Source organism: Lissotriton vulgaris, chromosome 10, assembly GCF_964263255.1.
Source record: "Lissotriton vulgaris chromosome 10, aLisVul1.2, whole genome shotgun sequence".
NCBI classification, from domain to species: domain Eukaryota; kingdom Metazoa; phylum Chordata; class Amphibia; order Caudata; family Salamandridae; genus Lissotriton; species Lissotriton vulgaris.
Genome location: NC_141698.1, coordinates 370,597,648 through 370,619,604, shown reverse-complemented (window position 1 = coordinate 370,619,604; position 21,957 = coordinate 370,597,648).

The following is a 21,957-nucleotide window of genomic DNA, read 5'->3' as shown; positions in this document are numbered from 1 at the left end:
CAAGTTCTTCCCTACCGGGTCACGTTGGGGCTCCACCGGAAGTCATCGAATTGGTAGTCTACAGTGTTTCTGGATGTTTCGGACTGAAGCTGGCGTCAGCATGAGAGCACCACCATCTCGTGGCTCCGTCGTGGCCATTCCGCAAGCAATCATGGCAGCCGCTCCCCACCGGAAGCCTGCGGGAGTCGGGGGCCCCGATCACTTTTGTAGAATCTGCAAGGCTGAAGGGCCGCTTTCGGGAATTGGGCCCAAGCCCTAGCAGGCAAATGTCCGAGTTCAAATGTGTCCCAGGGCCATTTTAGTGGACCAGGCCCAGATCCTAAGAGCCGGCCGCCATTTTAAGAGTCCTGTGGCAGCTGCCTATCGCTGCACCGCAAGAGTGGGCGCAATTCAACTGGATGGTGGGCGAGACGCTGTAGCCGCAAGAGCGGGCGCAACTCAGCTGAATGGCGACTGAAACGCTAAGGGGCGCCCCACTGCAGCAGAGGAGCCTCCACCTGGGGAGGCGGGGGAGGCCCGTTCGCGCCGCCTCTGGAAAGATCTGCTCACGCGCATCCGCTGGAAGACATGTATCAACATATATGAGCATCCTCAGCCACCCTCAGAAAACATAGGGGGTCAGGATACGTCTCCCGTACCCCCTTATACCCATTTCCCACATTGTTTTTCCTCCATCTTGTAATTTAATTAAAACGAAACACAAAATGTCAAATTCCCGTTTCGCTACTAGTTCGCGACCCGGTTCGCGAACCGGGAAGCGCTTCTACCGCGAAAAATCAAATTTTTTTTATTTGCCCCACGGGACCCTTTAATAACCCCAACATCATTCCTAGGGTTCAAGAGGGGTCTACCATGCCCCCTTTCATTAAATTCCCCCTTCGTTTTTCTCCTCCTCTTGTCTCTCGATCCTACCGAGAGACAAGATGGCGGCCGTTCCGGACTGTTTAGAATGTTGACAGACACCGGAGAGCCAATCAGCTTCGCTTCGCAAAGTTCCGTTACGCGAAAAGTACGCGAACCGGAGCGCTACCCGGGACGCTGTCACAGATATATCTGTTTTTTAAAACGTTAATTTCTCAAAATCCACTGGAGCACATATATTGAGACCTAGCAAAGGCACATCGGGCTAACAGTCCCTACAATTTTGCCAAGTTTCGTGCAAATCCATTCAGCCGTTCGAGCTAAAAGTGAGGCCAACCGCCTATGGAAAAATGAATGGGAAAAACGCGTTTTGGGACCCCCCTTTTTTCTCGGCCCCCCCTGACAAACCCCCCCCCCCAAAATTTTCAGGGGCTGCTCAGAAACAAAATGTGCCATTTTCCTGAAAATTTCAGCCGATTCTGTCCACAAACGCCAAAGTTATTAGACATAGAATTTTCAAAAGTCCTATAGAGAAAAAATTCTAGCTATATATACCTACTGGCGAGCGCCAGTAGGTAATATATATATATATTGTAGTGAAGGAGGTCCACTCAGGAAGATTGTATTTCAAGATGCTTTATTCATAAAGACGACAAGTTGTAAGATACAGGACATCATGTAGATATGTGGTAGATCAGATGGTATATCAGAGCCCCACCAGGAGCTGCCTGTCAGCTGCTCAGCCCATGACCAACTGTCACTCTGCCTCTCTCAGTCCCAACATTCCGAGGCATCATCAGACTCCAACATTCTAATGAGTCAGAGCACAGGCACTGGCAGAGCAGGGCTGGTAAAACACCTTACACAATATTATGCAGGATACTACATATCCCCTTTCGTTCTAACAGAAGCATTAAACCACTACGTGAATAACAACTAGCGAGAGAGAACCAAGGAAGAGATAACAAGGAAGAATAGCAGAGGAAACAGAAACAACGACAAAGAAAGGTGTAAGCAAAGCAGCGTGAAGAGACATGTGGAAGGAAATGAGGAGTAGGAAGAGAAGAGTAAAGCGGAAACCGATGGAGATAACACAGACTCACGGACATAGAAAAGATGAGGGTAAGATGAGTAATCAGAACATGGAAACAACAAGGGGCAGAAGAACTCACACGCACCAAGGACTAAACCCCAAACACACCCACTGGCCAGGCAGGCAGGAAGGGAAGAAAGAACAAGGCACGATGGAAAACTTACACCAGCCTCCACACAGACACAGGAAAGAGGGAGTAACAGATTTCCTCCGAAACAGGGAAGGAAAGAGTAAAAAAAGAACGAAAGAAAGCTAGGAGGCAAAAGACGACAACAAGACGTGTAGATCCAGAAACCAGGGATGGCAATGAGAATGACACCACGAGGAAAGCTGGACGAATAGGAAAACAGAGAAGAGGCAAAGTAGATACAAACAGTATAACTACAACTTCCCTCCGTTTTCAATAAACAATATAAATGCGATGTAAGAGTAACATTGTGTTATTCAAAACAGCAAAATTACAAAATGTAAGAAGACAATATCAGTCATAAGGACTAAAACCCATGACCGTCCTCTACTCCTATGTAAGAGTGTGAGGAGCACTGTATATGGGACTGAAACCCATGTGACGCCCTATGTAGGGTGACCATCTAAATGTAAATGGGACTGTAACCCATAATAAGCCCTGTGTGAGGGTAAAATGTAAATGGGACTGTGACCCATAATAAGCCCTATGTGAGGGTAAAATGTAAATATACATGGGACTGTAACCCATAATACTGTTCCCTGTGTGAGGATACTCGTGTAAAAGTAGAAAGGGCTGTGACCCTAGCTACAGTGCCCTAGTAAGGCTAAAATTAGTATGTTACCTATGTAGGCAAATGTATATGGGCAAATGGGGCTATAACCCATTCCCATCCCTTTATAGGGTAAAATTGTAACCTATGTAGGCAAATGTATATGGGCAAATGGGGCTATAACCCATTCCCATCCCTTTATAGGGTAAAAATAATGTGAACAGGCACATATGTGTGTTGGCAAAAGGGGGAACCACCCATTCCCACTCCTGTGTAGAGAAATATCTTGACATAAATAAAGATGCAAATAATGCACAGTTTTTTCCTCTTATTTTTTTTTGAGGATGCTAATGGGGCTAGAACCCATAGCTGTCATCTTTCAATATAAAATAATGTGCCATCATTTTTCACTAAACATATTTTTAAACATTTTAGAAAATAGGTGTGTGTTTCACCTTCGTCCTGTGATACTAACTGGAAAGTCACAGGCATAATACAATTTAACCGTGTGTTTAACATCTTTTTCTTTGCTCCTTGAATGTGCCAGAATAAGAACAGCACTCTTGGAAAAATCCCCATGTTAAATAGTTAATTGTGCAAAATTAAACAGCTCACCAATGCTCCTAAAGTGTCTCTGCAACTAAAATGAAGCATGAATACAACGATGAGCTCCACAGTGTTCTGCCAACGTCCACTGCATGTAAAGATGATGCCACAGTAGAAGATAAATCATTGCTCGATCTGTAGCATGAAGAGCGAAAGGAATTAGGCTGTTATTTCTTTCCGGCAAGAGCTGACAAAGCCATTCCTCAAAAAAGTTAAATTGAGCTCCAGGACTTAAGGTGAAAGATTCTTCAAAGATGAAAATGGCGGCACGCACTGGACCTAGCACCGGATGGCTCGCAGCACGTCCCTGCTCTCAAACTGTGCCCTAGAACCTCGGATGACGTCACAGAGGCTTCACAGAGAGGAAGAGAAATGCGCAGCTCTTCTGAAAGAGGTGAGATGCGCGCGAAAGAAAAACGAGCATTTTATGACAGTTAAACTGTCACAGAGCAGGCTGCAAAGAATGTCACTGATTAAAAAATAAACTGTAGAGAGATTCACCTCGGCATATTTATTCTCTGTGGCAATGTGAGGAAAAGTGAATAGTGCGCACTGGGGGCATATGTGTAAAAAAAAAACTCATTTATTTTTTTGAAGAGGCAGTTAAACCGATGAAGGGACATTTCATGAAGCTGTAGGCAGTCCATCACAGCAAATGTCAAGAACAGATAACCTCAAACGTTGACCCTAACAGTATTTTACAGAGATGCCTTTACAAGCACAAGGCCAACATGATGGATGAGGTGAAAAGTTAATCTTTTAAATGTAGATGTAGCCACCCAGTGCTTCTATGTGCACAGGATCACACCATGCAGGAATAAGGTGCAGAGAATCACACAGCATAATGAATTGAAAAGGCATATAGTTCAGTAGCCACATCTTACCACTTTTGGTAAACAAAATGAAACAAAGAGGTGTCTGTCATTTTTAGGAAAGCGCGTAGTAGTGTAGCAGACTGATATGGTAAAGCCAAAGTACATGAAGAGTAGAGATGATAAGCACAGCACGCCTGGGCTAGGGCTGGCCGGTGGTGAGGCCACTGGTGGGGCTAAAAGGCGTAATATTTTGTGCTTACTTGTTTCTTGTTGTCTTCTTTTTCTTTTCTTTGAAGTTTTTGTTTCTTCCTTGCAGGTGTCTTCATTGTACTGTGTAGAAAACACATTTTTCTTCTTCGTAGTTAATTCCTTCTTGTGGTTACCTCTTCTTCTGTAAATTGTGGTTGTTGCCACTGTAGTTTCTGTAAGTTGCGCCATCTCCAGGTTCACTTGAAAGTCAGGTACCTGATATTTTCTTGTAGCTGTGGGTTCTTCGTCACCACGTCGCCAAAATATGTATTCATAAAGACGACAATGTTACCTATGTAAGCAATCCATTGTGCTTTGCACGCGTGGGTTCGTATCCCACCCTCGTCGCCAAAATATGTAGTGAAGGAGGTCCACTCAGGAAGATTGTATTTCAAGATGCTTTATTCATAAAGACGACAAGTTGTAAGATACAGGACATCATGTAGATATGTGGTAGATCAGATGGTATATCAGAGCCCCACCAGGAGCTGCCTGTCAGCTGCTCAGCCCATGACCAACTGTCACTCTGCCTCTCTCAGTCCCAACATTCCGAGGCATCATCAGACTCCAACATTCTAATGAGTCAGAGCACAGGCACTGGCAGAGCAGGGCTGGTAAAACACCTTACACAATAATATGCAGGATACTACATATATATATATATATATATATATATATATATATATATATATATATATATATATATATATATATATATATATATATATATATATATATCCACAACAGTGTCCTTTTCCAAATCACACGAAACAACACACCGTGGCCCAAACTTCTTTAAACGAGACTATTTATTATGCAATGCCACTCTATGCATTTCGGAGTGTCTGCTCCTCGCTCACGAGTAACAGGAATGCACTAAGATGGTGTTTTTAATTAAGCATGTGACACACCTCCGTGTAGACAATCGCAACAGACTTCACAATATTAAACAAGACAATCTTTTCCATTAAATAGTAATGTTTAATAATATGGGCATAGATTTCACCCTAGTGGGTGAACACCTGGAGTTCTAATCTACAACGATTACACGCAGTACTGCCCCCGTGGGCTGGTGTTAACAACAGCGATTTCTCCTCCAACACACAGGGGAAACAGTGCACTTTAACTCAGGCTCAAGTGATGGAACAGTACCGCAGTGGTGGACTCAGCATTTATATTATGCACACCACCATTTTTTCAATAAAGCTTTTGTTGTAAATTCAAAAATGAGCTTTATTGTTCACAAGAGGTGAAGAACAAAAATCAAAATCCACCGGACTGTACGATGGTAAACTGAATCCTTTTTGAATTTGACATATTGTACCGCAGTTGCAAAAAATCTTCTGAACACTGTGAAACAGAACACATTTTTATAGTATATTATTGCAGGAGCATATAGCAAATATTACTATTTAATGGAAAAGATTGTCTTGTTTAATAATGTGAAATCTGTTGTCATTGTCTACACGGAGGTGTGTCACATGATTAATTAAAAACACCATGTCAGTGCATTCGCGTTACTCGTGAGCGGAAATTCCGAAACACGTAGAGTGGCATTGCATAATAAATATTCACGCTTAACGAAGTTTGGGCCACGGTGTGTTGTTTCACGTGATTTGGAAAATTACGCTGTTGTAAATCTGTAGGGGCTCGCAACCCCGCCCCTGCCCGCCATTGCTGAGCGGCTTTGGTTCTTCGTGAAAACGAGTGCTGGATATATGTATATATATATATATAAATATATATATATAAATATATATATATATATATATGTGTGTGTGTGTGTATATATGTGTATGTATGTATATATATATATATATATATATATATATATATATTCACTGAAAAAACATAGGTTTCATGGTCGTTATAGTTAGTTGGACATTTCACTCGTACAAAACCAGAGAAATTTGGCCATTATAGTTAGTTGAGCCTCTGCAATGCACTGCTGATGATGTCACATATTTCATCACTCATGACACGGTCAGTGACATCACTGATGACATCTCAAATGACATTACTGATTACATCATCCAGTGACTGAGTGTTTCTAAAAAGTTTAAATATGTTTCGTACATATATATGCCAAGGTATATTAAAGAATGAGTGGGTATATGAGTGTCTTAATGAATGATTTAATAGGTGCATCACTGACTGTATATGTGAGTTATTAAACGTGTCTTACTAATACATGGGTGACTGACTAATCTGTATGAATGTCTGTATTCGTCTGTCATTTGGTGTGTAAGTGGCTACTTGGGTTGGTGATTAGCTATATGAGCTATATATGGCTTTTTGATTTGTTGTCTGAGTACGTAAATGGGTGTCTGGGTGGTGTGTGTGTGACTCCCTGTATGGATGTGTGAGTGGGGGATTTACTTGATGTAGGGGTTCAAGAGTGTATCTGTGAGGGGCTATATGGGTGGGTGAGTGTGTATATAGCTGTGTTGGTGAGTGAATGGATGTCTCAGTGGTACATGTGTGAGTAACTACATATGTGAAAGGTAGTATATGTGAGTGTTAGAGTATATAAATGATTATATGTGAGAGTGAGTGATTGTGAGGGTAGCTGTATGGATGAGTGTGTGCTTGTGTCAGTGATTGCAGAAGAGAGCCAGTAGGTAATATATATATATATATATATATGTGACCAAGCTCTTTCGGGGAGCGAAACGCGTCATGGATGGGCATTCTTCCCTTCATTTTTGTATTGAATAAATTCACTCTGCTCTTCACCTGAAAATCCGGATTTGGTGTCTTGTTTGCTGCAAGCGTGAAGGCGAGTTTGAGGTCCTCGCCTGGTTTCCCTTCGCCGAGTACTGGCGGAACAGGAACATCATTGCATATATATATATTACCTACTGGTAGTTATAGTTAGGATTTTTTTCAATGTTAAATCTCAAAATTCTATTTGGAATAACTTTGGCACCAGTTGACGAATCTGCCTGAAAATTTCCTCAAAATGGCCTTGTCGAGTTCCGGTCTTTCCCTGAAAGTTTGGGGGGGATTTGTCAAGTGGGGGCCGAGATAAAAGGGGGTCCCAAAACGCGTTTTCCCCATGTTAATTTCTATAGGGCGGTCGATTTCACTTTTAGCTCGAACGGCTAAATGGATTTACACCAAACTTGGCTAAATTGTAGGGACTAGTAGCCCGATGTGCTTTGCTATGTCTCAAGATATGTGCTCCAGTGGATTTTGAGTAATTTAGGTTCAAACAAATATATATATTTATAGGCGCGCCCCGGTACGCGCTCCGGGGAGCGCACCGGGCGCACCACGCGACTTGCGCGCAGAAAGCTGATTGGCTCTTGGGTGTCTGTAAACATTCTAAACAGTCTGGAGCGGCCGCCATCTTGTGTCTCGGTAAAATCGAGACACAAGAGGTGGCAAAAACAAAGGGGGGAATTGACCATAAGGGGCAGGGTAGACCCCCTCCTGTCCCCTAGGTTTAATGTGGGGGCTAAAATAGGGTCCTGCGGGGCATTTAAAAAAAAAATCGATTTGCGCGGGGGGAGCGTCCGGTACGCGCACCGGGAAGTGCACCGGGGAGCGAAGCACGGGGAACATCCAGGACCATATTTATGAAGGCCTTGCGCTGCCAGTTTTGCGCCGCCTGTGCGTCACTTTTTGTGACGCACCAGCGGTGTAAAAAAATGCGCCTTGTTACGCTATATTTAAAATGTGACGCATCTACCTAGATGCGTCACTTTTTAAATATAGCGCAACGAGGCACATTTTTTTACACCGCTGGTGCGATGCATCACTTTTCTGTGCGCACTCCTTACGACATTCCAGATGTGTCATATTTAATGTATGACGAATCATGTCGCAAGGAGTTACAGATACGTCAGTATTTCTGACATATCTGTAAACATAAAAGTGACGCATTGCTGGAGTGCGTCACAAAAGTGACGCAACTCCAGTAATGCGTCCTTTCACATGGGGAAAGCACCATGTGAAAGGTCTTGCGTCAGTCTTACACCTGCTGTGAGGCAGGCGCAAGATTTTGACGCAACAGCATCCTAAAAGTGACGCAGTGAAATCTCATAGATTTCACTGCGTCGCTATTACCAAGCTTTTTGCGGGGGAACGCCCCCTCTGCATACATTATACCTGACGCAGATATAATGTGGCGCAGGGTTTTAAAAAGTGACCCATGTACCTAGATGCGTCACTTTTTAAATATAGCGCAACGAGGTGCATTTTTTTACACTGCTGGTGCGATGCGTCACTTTTCTGTGCGCACTCCTTACGACATTCCAGATGTGTCATATTTAATGTATGACGAATCATGTCGCAAGGAGCTACAGATACGTCAGTATTTCTGACATATCTGTAAACATAAAAAAGTGACGCATTGCTGGAGTGCGTCACAAAAGTGACGCAACTCCAGTAATGTGTCCTTTCACAAGGGCAAAGCACCATCGCACCAGCGGTGTAAATAAATGCGTCTCGTTGCGCTATATTTAAAAAGTGACGCATCTAGGTAGATGGGTCACTTTTTAAAACCCTGCGCCACATTATATCTGCGTCAGGTATAATGTATGCAGAGGGGGCGTTCCCCCGCATAAAGCTTGGTAATAGCGACGCAGTGAAATCTATGAGATTTCACTGCGTCACTTTTAGGATGCTGTTGCGTCAAAATCTTGCGCCTGCCTCACAGCAGGTGTAAGACTGACGCAAAACCGTTCACATGGTGCTTTCCCCATGTGAAAGGACGCATTACTGGAGTTGCGTCACTTTTGTGACGCACTCCAGCAATGCGTTACTTTTGTGTTTACAAATACGTCAGAAATACTGACGTATCTGTAACTCCTTGCGACATGATTCGTCATACATTAAATATGACACATCTGGAATGTCGTAAGGAGTGCGCACAGAAAAGTAACGCATCGCACCAGCGGTGTAAAAAAATGCGCCTCGTTGCGCTATATTTAAAAAGTGACGCATCTAGGTAGATGGGTCACTTTTTAAAACCCTGCGCCACATTATATCTGCGTCAGGTATAATGTATGCAGAGGGGGCGTTCCCCCGCAAAAAGCTTTGTAATAGCGACGCAGTGAAATCTATGAGATTTTACTGCGTCACTTTTAGGATGCTGTTGCATCAAAATCTTGCGCCTGCCTCACAGCAGGTGTAAGACTGATGCAAGACCTTTCACATGGTGCTTTTCCCATGTGAAAGGACGCATTAATGGAGTTGCGTCACTTTTGTGACGCACTCCAGCATTGTGTCAATTTTGTGTTTACAGATACGTCAGAAATACTGACGTATCTGTAACTCCTTGCGAATTGATTAGTCATAAATTAAATATGACATATCTGGAATGTCATAAGGAGTGTGTCCAGAAAAGTGACGAATCGCTGTTTTCACGTAGCGATGCGTCACTTTTCAGAAATGAGGCCTCCAGTTTATTCACTGTGTCACCTCTACGACCCTTTCTTGCGTCAATACGTCCCTTTTGCATACATTACACCTGACGTAGGAATAATGTGGCATAGGGGTTTACAAAGGGATGTATTTACCTAGAAACGCCACTTTGTAAATATGAATAAATAAGGTGCATTTTTTATTGGAATGTTGTGTCACAAAAAGTGATGCTTTGGTGGCGTTAAAGTGACACATGGCTTCATAAATGAGGCCTTCTACTTTCAACTCCAGCAATGCATCTTTTCTTATCCTTCAACACTCCTGTTCTTTTTCAACATTTTCATTGAATATCAACATTCCCCATATTCACTCTTCTTCTCATAACTTTCTTTCCTAACACTCACCTTCTTTCAGGCCTCCTACTTCACTTCTTTTTTACTCTCATACCTTTCTGTTCTTTCTTACTCATTCTGCTTTCAATTATCAATGCACTCTATTTCACTTACTCTTTTTCATTTTTTTAAGAATATAGCTCTTTGAGGAGAATTGGAGGTAGTTCTGAAAAGAACTTTTGGTTTTCTTCTTTTTTCAAAACAGGAACAAAAACAGGGAATGGAAACTGCTCAACAGGAGCAAAAAAAACAAAACAAATTAGGGGTGGGAAGGGCAGTGATGGTTCTCCAATGCTCGAACCATGAGCTGGACACTTTGCTCCCCATAGGTGAGGAGTTGATTGCAGTATCTGCATCTGACGATACCATGGTTAAATGCAGGTTGAATGTTTGGCACCTGCTCCTGTGATTGCCCCCTCCCAGAAGAAGTTGCTCCTCCGGTGGATGTAGAGGCCCCATCACTGGGAACCTCTTGTGCCAGAGCCCTGACACTTTCCCGGGCAAAATTCTGGGGGTGCTTCCTCTGGACATGGCGGATCATTGTGAAGTTCCCAAAAGAGTACTTTTTCAAAGGGTTACCTCGTGACAGCTCTTCTTTGCAGATCCTGCACTGCACTTTTGGAGCATTTACCTTTTTTTGTCCAGGTGGGATTTCAAAAAAATTCCAAATGAAATGTTCCTTAACTTTTCGTTGAGGAGGCTCTTCATTAATGAATTCTGGGTCATCCTCACTGCTGGATTGTCTGGCAGCCATTGTAAAACCAAGAAATATCCTGGAGCATAAAGGCAGGTCTTTCAGTCACAAAAGTGAAAGAAGAAGTGAAGGAAATGGGTGGGGATTTCATTCTTTGTAAAAAAAAAACTGTTAGCAACCAATGAAAAGTGTTATTTTAAGGTCACATGACCCGACGCGCTTACGCTGCGCGCTCCGGAGCGCTTCCGGGTGCGTTTACGCGGTGCGAACGTAGGCGCTTCCGGGGCGCTACGTAGCGCGAACGTAGGCGCTTCCGGGTGCGTTTACCCGGCGCGAACGTAGGCGCTTCCGAGGGCACTTACATTGCGCGCAAAAGTGACGTCATCAAACTTTTACGGAAATGCATAATCATTTTCCTTATAAAAAAAACTGATTTTATTTGTATGGTACGAAATGTTTTGCATTATTATTAACTTTTCATTCATATTTTTTTCACGAACGAAAGTAGCGCTCTGGGTGCGCTTTCCGGTGAGCTTACCGGTTAGCTTACCGTAAAGCTTACCGGAGAGCATACCGGAGAGCTTACTGGAGCGCGCACCCAGAGCGCAAAAGAAAAAAATTATATAAAAAAAAAAAAAGAATACTTACACAAAACAGCAAATTGTAAAAAAAATAAAAAGGTTAGAAACTCCATATAGAAAGGAATTAGCATTTAAAAAACCTTTGAAATTCACTGAAAAAACCATAGGTTTCACACCAGTTACAGTTACCTGGAAATTTTACTGACATAAAACCATTGAAATTCCCACGTTATAGTTAGTTGGACTCACTATAACTTGCGCGTGTAATGCACTGCTGATGACATCACATATTACATCACTCATGACATGGTCAGTGACATCACTCATGACATCACTGATGACACCATCCTTGTGACAGAGAGACTGACCTACTTTCACTGTAAAGTAACCCTTGAAACACATTTTGAAAAATAAAAAATAACATTTTAAAAAAAAGTGGACATACCTATACCAGATACAACAACCAATTCAGTAATTCCACCATTTATATACATATCCACTCACTCACCAACACTTCTATATAGTCACTCATACATATACTCACTCATCATATGTAGTGAGACACCTATACATCCGTTAACACACCGACAGTCTTCCAAAAGTTGCTCACACACATACTCACACATGCAAATAAACTATTGAACATCCATTTATTTGCATATACAGCTATACACACACTACCACCTTACTTCTAAGGAAACTTACACATACATACTCTCTTAAACAAACACTTATAGAAACACATACTTATTTAAACAAGAACTCTTTGAATATCTCACTCTCACATATACTCAATTATATACACCAATACTCAATATACTAGATTAAAACATATGTAGTTACTGATAAAGACACTAGTGAGACAGTCATTCACTTACTAACACATACATATACACACTCATTCACCCTTACAATCCTACACATATGCTGTCTTCAAAACACATACAAACAGTGAGTCAGTCATTGATGCATCTATGTGCTAAGTAACACCCCCACCAAATCAAACAGACAATTATACAGATACTAAAAAAAAACATCTAATAACCCATATACACACACATGTAGTTACTCACCAACCCATGCAGCCACTTATACACAAAGTGAAACACTGATACATATATTTAAATATTTAAACATTACTCGCTAATACATGTATTCACTAAGATACACTTAATAAGCTAGTTAACCAATCATTTTTTTTTAAAAAAACATCCATTTAGACACTTATTTAATCATTTATTCTTCCATTGACCTTTACATATACATATATAAAAAATATTTATTTATTTTTCAGAAATACACACATTCACTGGATGGTGTCATCAGTGATGTCATGAGTGATGTCACTGACCATGTCATGAGTGATGCAATATGTGATGTCATCAGCAGTGCATTACACGCGCAAGTTATAGTGAGTCCAACTAACTATAACGTGGGAATTTCAATGGTTTTATGTCAGTAAAATTTCCAGGTAACTGTAACTGGTGTGAAACCTATGGTTTTTTCAGTGAATATATATATATATATATATATAGTCGTAGATTTGTTTCGGAGGAATAATACTGCTTGAAGATTATATTTATTACGTTTGATGCATTTGCTACCAGAACTAGGCTTTCTGGCGGTCCAGTCATTATCTTTTGCGACTCTCTTCAATTCAGCTTTTTTGAGGTGGGCAACTTGGAAGTGGGCTGAAAGTCTAGGCTTCTGTCTTAAAATTAGCCCCTCCCAGTCCTTTGCTGGGTGTTTAGTCTATCGCCCGCCTTGTTCGGGTTCCAACTTTATGGTCACTCTTGGTGAGGTCTTATCGCCTTTACTGCTTCAATGTGTGAATTTCACCTTATTAGGATATTTTAACTACCACTTTGAAGATATGGGTAATTCCGATGCAATTGGCCTCAGAGAGACTCTAACAATTTGAGGCCTCTACCAGCTAGTGGTAGCATCTACTCATTCAGCTGGGCATACCTTGGATGGGATCTGTACCAACTTTCCTCTATTGGTCTCAGGAAAACGGTAATTCAACCATGGTCATATCACAGACTGGTGATAAGATGACAGAAGTTAGTGGCCTACCCAAGCCTCAATCAGACCACAGTCCTAACCTTCGTAAATGGGGTAAAATGACAAACCCTAATCTTACAACTCAGCTGACCATTACCTCCCTCCCCTTAAGGGAAGGCTTTCAGCCAATCTAAATCTTTTCAATCAGTGGATTATGAATTGAGCTAACATATTAGGGCCCTTAGTCTACCCTGGCAAATGTCTCCCAAACCCATTGACTCCCTGGCATTCCCTTACTCTAGTAGGAGGAAAGCTCTGCTGTAAGCAGCACAATCGTAAATGGCGCCAGGCCTACAATCCAAGGTCATCCACTATAAGGAGCATCAGAGGGAATTACCAATCAGGTTGCCCTCCAATCATAAACTTCGATATATATTTAAGACCTGATAGTACTAGGACACAAAAACCTTTTTAAGTATCCTAGGGACAGTATAATAATATCTCTTCCCAAACGCTGGCTTCTGAAAAATGCCAATAGCAGCCGGACCCAGGTGTCCAATTTTTATTTTAATGTTTGCCAGTCTACCACCCTTGTAAACCTTCTTGTTAGTGTATTCAAGAAGAAAAAATGTGAGAAGGTCAGAAAGTAGCCTTGCGGCAATTTCATCAGGGCTATGGACCAGTCTTCACCTCACTGGTACTTCAAGCTGAGCCTGCGGTCACAGGTGTCATTTTTCAGAAGCCAGCGTTTGGGCAGAGATATTTGTTATACTGTCCCTAGGATCCTTAAAAAAGTTTGTGTATCCTAGTACAATCAGGTCTTTTATATATATTGACTACAAATCAAAGGACCTGACCAGTTTTAGACTGGCCCAGAAATCATAGCATAATCTGATTAGGGAGGCCTACAAAGTCTACTTCACTAGTCAAACTGAGCAAGCCAACTTTGACCCAAAAAAGATTTTTCAACTATCTAAATCTTTTCTACAGATCAAAGCCATATCAAGAGATATCTCCCCCTAACAGGCCTCTGTAATATGATCTCCACTTTCTTTAAAGAAATTTTACAAACTTTACAATGTGGCTTCATAACCTCCTGTTCCGAACTCAACCAGCTACATCGTAAGCCGGCCAATGCTATGCTTCCAGGAGATTTCGTCATCATGATCTCGTCAAGCTATTCTTTCAAACAAATCGGACTCTCCCTGAGACCCTTGCCCACTGGCCATTTCACATAAGGATACTGATACTGTAAATCAAATTAGCAATCAGATACTAAATGCCTCCCCTTCCATAAGCTTGGAAAGTGGCAGTGGTCAAACTTCTACTAAAAAAGCCTCTGGCAGACCCTTCAATTCCAGCCAACTTCAGGCCCATTTTGCTGCTTCCTGGGCTGGGCACTATTCTGAAGAAAATCGTGAATGGCCAGCTCACTTCATTTCTTGAGAGTTCTGACTCACTTCATGTCTGCCAATCCGGCTTCAGACCTGAGTCCTCCACGAATTCTGTTTTATTGGAAGTCTGTGAAACTATGGTCTGCCTCCTGTGACTACTCCGCGAACAATAATGGCCAAACTGTTAAATTATCACATTTGCTGCACTGTCCTCCATCTTTCCAGGGAGAAACGAACAATACTATATCAAGGGTATGATGTCGCGTTCTAACCGGACTTCATGATAGCTGTACAGTCTGCTCTAGGGGGAATTCTTACAGGTGAAAAAGTAGCTACAAGCAGCAGGGGTGCTAAATGCCATGCTCAACCCCACCCACCTTTGCATTGAGCACGGTAGTGGACAGAAAATAGTCACCACGCCAAAAGCAGCCACGGACTTCGCTAAGTCAGTGTCACAAACATGGTGAAGTCCTTGGAGATCTGAATCAGGTACCTTGGATGCCTGATGGTGGGAGTAAAGACTAGCTGATGGTATGTAGGTTGTGCTTCTGCCGTCCCACTGAGGAACCATATTTGCTGTTTGTTCCTGGTACTCCCAGTAATGAACACAAAATACACTGCTGTTGGGCTGCGAAATAACCCTGGACTGAGTTCAGTGGGCCTTGCCCGTCACAACTGGCCCATTCTCTTGTTCTTTGGCTTGGAGGCTACCTGACTGCTGACTGGCTCGCAGAGCTGGGCCCTCATTAATAGAAGATGAACTACCGAACCACTTGACTGTTCACAGTCTAGTTCTCGGCCACCTGGAGGATACGAGGGCCTCTAGCTGCCCCACGAGGTTGCACCTCACATGATTGTTCAAAATGATGCTATGTATCTTTATATACTGCACTATTAGGTTTTTTTTTACGACTCACCCAGGACCATCTCTCCATCAGGAAGCAACTCAAGACCTGGCTTTTCGAGCAGTAGCAGTGCCCCCCCCCCCCCCCCCCCCCCCCGGCGCCTTGAGACCCTGGCGGGTGAATAGCACGCTTTACAAATACTGTTGATTGATTGATTGATTGGTTTTCTTTATTTTCTTCTTTCTTAACTACAGGGATGCCTTTAGCATAGTTAGGATGTGATGTGGGTGGGGTGAGGGAATTTGGTTCATTGTTTTCAACTTCATCAGTGTACCAAAGCCATTGTGTATATGTTGTGGCTTCTCACTTGCTCGATTTTACTGTGTGTCCAAATCCATAAGAGCTCCCAGTCACAATGACCCAAGGTACAGGTCCCTTTCATTTCCTCACATGGAGTTTCTGAGGTCTTAATAATCCCAAAAAGAACAGGCAAGTATTCACCAATCTGGACTGACACTGAGTGCAAGTCACACTACTACAAGTAACACAACTTATACAGTACAGGCTGTGGGGACTAACAGGGCAGGAGTCCGGATGGTTTCCTCCTATTCATCCTGCTGCAGGAATGCCATTCACGATCACACATTCTGAAACGGATCATCAGGGACCTATGTTATTGTGCAGGAGAGGCTGTGTGGCCCGCTGTTATGCTTATAAACTTGTATGGTCCAATGTACATGATTCTGAATTCTATACTCTGATATGGTGTTGTTTGCATGCTACAGCAGACTGGCAGGGTACAGAAACTGCCATGATACTCGGAGAGGGTATGGAAGATTATGGACTCAAAGACGTACGGAGAACACGACACCCGGGGCACACAGAAGGCACCTTTCACATGTTCAGTACATAACACATGGTCCAGACTTTACTTCTGGCTGGTGATGAGCGAGGGAGGTGAGCACATGCCCAACAGCCGTCAAAAATATGCAGAGAACACTATCAGATCATGCCCCGGTGTTATTGGAGGTTTCCATCCCCACCCACATGCCCCCGCAGTTTCAGTAGAGGCTACAGACCGCAGCCCTGTTAGATGTAATATTTCGAGATGGATTACGCATGGCAATCGTGCAATAGAAAATAAGGTCTCTGTAGAGGAGGCTGTGGGAAGCATTCGAAATTACTATCAAGAGTGCCTGTATTGGGCTGCAGGCCGGTGTACTAAACTCCATCCGCTCTCACTTACAGCCCATAGAAACTACTCTAGAACAGGAGTATGAAGCCCGCCTGAACCCTGCAATCCTAGCATACACTGGGCTGCAGATCACAGAATAGAACAACACTGTAGCACAGGCGGGGAGGCCCTTATCCAGATGAGAGGTCGCAAGGGTGTAGGGAGAGGGAGGCTGTCCTGGCCATAGTTTAGCTGCCAAAATCAGGGAGGGAACGTCTGCCATGACAAACCGACTATCATGGTGCAGTTTGTGGAATTCTGCACGCAGTTATATGGGGCTCGTGATTCTGCAGCAGACACAGCATCATACTTAGAACAATGTGCCACTTGCATGGCTCTCGCCAGGGCAAAGGGAATTTTTAGTACAAAGGACGAGATAAGAGACGCTATAAGTACACTCCCAAATGGGAAAACATCAGGGAGCGAAGAGCATCTAAATGAGTTCTACAAAGCGTATGTAGACCTACTTGTACCCCACCTCCAAGACATGTACCTGTGTACATGTCTTGGAGGTGGGGTACAAGTCTCTGTAGCCTATGCGCTTATGAAAGACAAATACTGCTGCCTACCTTAAGGGAAACTCTAATAATAGCGCTCCTGAAGTCCAATAAAATGCCAATGAGGTGGGACTCCTATCGGCCACTGCTATTTACCAACACAGATGTCAAGATTCTGAAGAAGATCCTGGCTGCTAGCCTCCAGCCACTGCTCCCCACCCCACGCTGGTACCGCCAGACCAGCCAGGCTCCAATGCACAGAATCTGTTAGCGGTATTCCACAAATTGGACTCCTCATCCAAGAGGCTGCGGATCTATTAGACGCTGCAAAGGTGTTTGCTTCCACACAATGGACTACCATGTTTACGGTATTGTACCAGATAGGTATGTCATAGGCATTTCTGCAATGGATCCACTTGCTGTTCATGGACCTGCGGCGCGGGCGCGTATAAACTGTAACACACAGCTTTCCAAACTTTTCATGATGGTGACACACTTTTTGGAGATGCATCACTTTGGGACACAGTAAGGCAGTGTAGCGAGCGATCGTAGCGAGCGAGCCCAAACCACCTAAGAGGGTTCGGGGGTTCTCACTCACTCTGTCTGTCTCCCTCTCTCTCTCTCTGTCTGCCTTTCTGTCTCCCTCCATCTGTCTCCCTCCATCTGTCTCCCTCCCTCTGTCTGTCTCCCTCTGTCTGTCTGTCTCCCTCCCTGTCGCCATCCTCCCTCTGTCTGTCTCCCCCTGTCTCCCTCTCTATGTCTCACTCTGTTTCTGTCCCTCTGTCTCCCTCCCTCTGTCTCCGTTCCTCTGTCTCCCTCCCTCTGTCACCCTCCCTCTCCCTCTGTCTCCCTCTCCCTCTGGCTCCATCTCCCTCTCCCTCCGTCTCCCTCTGTCTCCCTCCATCTCTCCCTCCCTCCCTCTGTCTCCGTTCCTCTGTCTCCCTCCCTCTGTCACCCTCCCTTCCCTCCCTCTGTCTCCCTCCATCTGTCACGCTCCCTCTATCGCTCTCTCTGTCTCCCTCTACCTCTCTCTGTCTCTCTCTGTCTCCCTCCCTCTGCCTCCCCCTGACTGTCCCCCACGGCCCCTCTCCCTCGGTCTCCTTCCCTGTCTCCCTCCCTCTGTTTTCCTCTGTCTGTCTACCTCCCTCTCTGTCTTCCTCTGTCTCTGTCTCCCTCCGTCTGTCTCCCTCCCTCTGTCGCCCTCTTTCTGTCGCCCTCTGTCTCCCTCCCTGTCTCCGTTCCTCTGCCTCCGTTCCTCTGTCTTCCTCCCTCTATCTCTCCCGCTGTCTCCTTCTGTCTGGCTCCCTCGCCTTCCCTCTGGCACTCCCTGACTGTCTCCCTCTCCCTCTCTCTCCGTCTCCCTCTCTCTCTCTGTCTCCCTCTCTTTCCCTCTCTGTCTCTCTGCATCTCTGTCTCACTCTCTGCCTCTATCGGTCTGTCCGTTCCTGTCTCTGTCTGTCCCTATCTCCCTCTCTGTCTGTCTGTCTCTGCCTCTATCTGTCTGTTCCTGTTCCTGTCCCTGTCTCTGTCTGTCACTGTCTGTCGGTCTCCCTTCCTTTCCCTCTCGCTATCTCCTTCTTCTCCCTCTCGCTGTCTCCTCCCTCTCTCTGTCTCCTCCCTCTCCCTCTCGCCTTGTCTCTGTCGCCCTCTGTCTCCGTCGCCATCTGTCTCCGTCGCTGTCTGTCTCCGTCGCCCTCTGTCTCCATCGCCCTCTGTCCCCGTCTCTCTCTCCCCGTCTGTCTCCCTGTCTTCCTCCCTCTATCTCTCCCGCTGTCTCCTTCTGTCTGGCTCCCTCGCCTTCCCTCTGGCACTCCCTGACTGTCTCCCTCTCCCTCTCTCTCCGTCTCCCTCTCTCTCTCTGTCTCCCTCTCTTTCCCTCTCTGTCTCTCTGCATCTCTGTCTCACTCTCTGCCTCTATCGGTCTGTCCGTTCCTGTCTCTGTCTGTCCCTATCTCCCTCTCTGTCTGTCTGTCTCTGCCTCTATCTGTCTGTTCCTGTCCCTGTCTCTGTCTGTCACTGTCTGTCGGTCTCCCTTCCTTTCCCTCTCGCTATCTCCTTCCTCTCCCTCTCGCTGTCTCCTCCCTCTCTCTGTCTCCTCCCTCTCCCTCTCGCCTTGTCTCTGTCGCCCTCTGTCTCCGTCGCCATCTGTCTCCGTCGCTGTCTGTCTCCGTCGCCCTCTGTCTCCATCGCCCTCTGTCCCTGTCTCTCTCTCCCCGTCTGTCTCCCTGTCTGACTCCCTCTCTCTCTTCCTCTGTCTGTCTCCCTCTCTCTCCCTCTGTCTGTCTCCCTCTCTCTGTCTGTCTCCCTCTCTATCTCTCCTTTTGTCTCACTCTGTCTGTCTCCCTTTGTCTTCCTCCCTCTGTCTCCCTCTCTCTCGCCCTCTGGCTCCCTCTGTCTCTGTCTCCCTCTCTCTCTGTCTGTCACCCTCTGTCTCTCTCTCTCTGTCTCCCTCTGTCCCTCTGTCTCCCTCCCTCTGTCCCTCTGTCCCCTCCCTCTGTACCTCTGTCTCCCTCCCTCTATCTCCCTCTGTCTTCCTCCCTCTATCACCCTCTGTCTGTCCCCCTCTGTCCATCACCCTCTGTCCGTCACCTTCTGTCCGTCACCCTCTGTCCACCACCCTCTGTCCTCCATCCTCTGTCCTCTCACCCCGTGTGTTTCAACATGGGCAGAGACAGCTTCCTGGACACACACAGCCACAACCCAGTACTTTGCAGGTCTTTAAAAGACCATTTACTGCTTTGATGTGAATCCCCCGGCCCCCAAAGAGCAGAGTGTCAGGGAGTCTGCGCTGCTGCGGCGGTGTTTGCTGACACTCTTTCAAATGAATGCCTCTTAATTAGAAGCAGTTATGTGCTAAGTGACCATTAATACCGGTGTCATCCCGCGACACACCCACCCTTTGCAGGCGACACAGTACTGTGTCGGGACACACAGTTTGGAAATCTCTGCTGTAAACCTTAAGACGTGCTTAAAATATACAGGGAAACATGATGGGGGGCCCACTGTTGCCAATGTTATTTGTCCTGGCACTGGTACCCTTAGTCTGTGTGATATGACAGCGGCATGTTCACCAAGCCCTGCGATTTTGCCAGCGCCCACTGGCCATATCCCTGCATGCCGATGATATGGCGCTCTATGTACATAACCTATCTGTACATTTGGCATTGGTTATTTGCGAGTATGTTAGATATGAGTGGTACTCTGGGATGAGTATCAATTGAACCAAGCCGACCATTCTTTCCTTAAATCGGAGCATCAAACCGCATACCTGGTTTTCTCTCTAGAATGGCGTAGGGACTCCAGTTTCGATACTGGACAACCAGGTGTCCCAAGTTCCTGTACATGTTCATTAATATCTCTCCCTCAATCGAACGCAGGCCTTCTTTAAAACCGTCAGATCCTACATGATAATCCTCGCCTGGGCGGGTAAACAGCCTAGAATTAGCTAGAGAACGTTCACCCGTCCACGTGCGCTGGGTGGGTTTATAACCCCAGATCGATACCTCTATATTCTCTGAACACAAGTGCAATTTGCACACTACTAGAACTAACTCCCTAAATATAAGCCACACCTAACGATAGAAAGTGACTATGTACATCTCATACCACTCAAGACCATACCACCCGATATATGCAATGGTGTGACACCAGCAGAAATAAACACCATGCAAAGCACTACAAGGGCTTGGCAAACACTTAGCACTCTAGCAGGCACGTCCCTGTTGTATGCCCCAGCATTGCTGTTGCTCTACCACCCAGCACTTTCGGTCACAAAGAAACTCAGGGCACTGTACGTACTAGAGGAGGCGAGGATGGCAACAATGGGAGATACATACCTGGGAGGGAGTTTCATAACACTTGAGGTATTCTTGAACACACAGAGACAGACCCCCCACTCTTGACCTTTATGTATTATCGTCTCCGTGAGGCCATGAAGGCCTTTTACCAGTAGTTCCCCAATGAGCCGACAACACTAGGTGTGCTGCAGGTACTACTCACCTGCAATACACGTAAGAGTCTTATTACCAGATTATACAATGCCTCCCAGAAAAACAGAACAATAGACCTGGCCACTGCACTTGATAGGTGGATCAGACGACCCACTATCACTAGCGGATTGGGAATTTTGTTGTGCCTTAACCTGTACAATAACATTTAACTGTAATTTAAGACTCATTCATTTTAAGTACCTACAACAAATGAATTACTCTCCCCTCTAATTGCAAAAGTATGGACTCCACACGGATGTACAATGCATTTGCTGCGGCGAAATGGAACCAGACTTCCTTCACTTGGCTTGGTCATATGGTATAAGATTTGGGGGTCGAATTTCTTGAGCTCCTTGATGAGCAACTTGACAATGAACCTCTGAGACCATCTACAGCCACCTTACTCAACAAATATCTAGCAGGATGTCTTGGAATATGCCCCAAGTCCACACCTTAGAGTATTAGGATTTGTCCACCACCTGTCCCTGCCTCATATCCACCGAACACCGGTCGTTTCTCTCTGCTCCCTTAGATGTCCCCTTTATTCATATATTACACACTGCTACTTCTCTAACACTGTACACCTCAAAATTCGA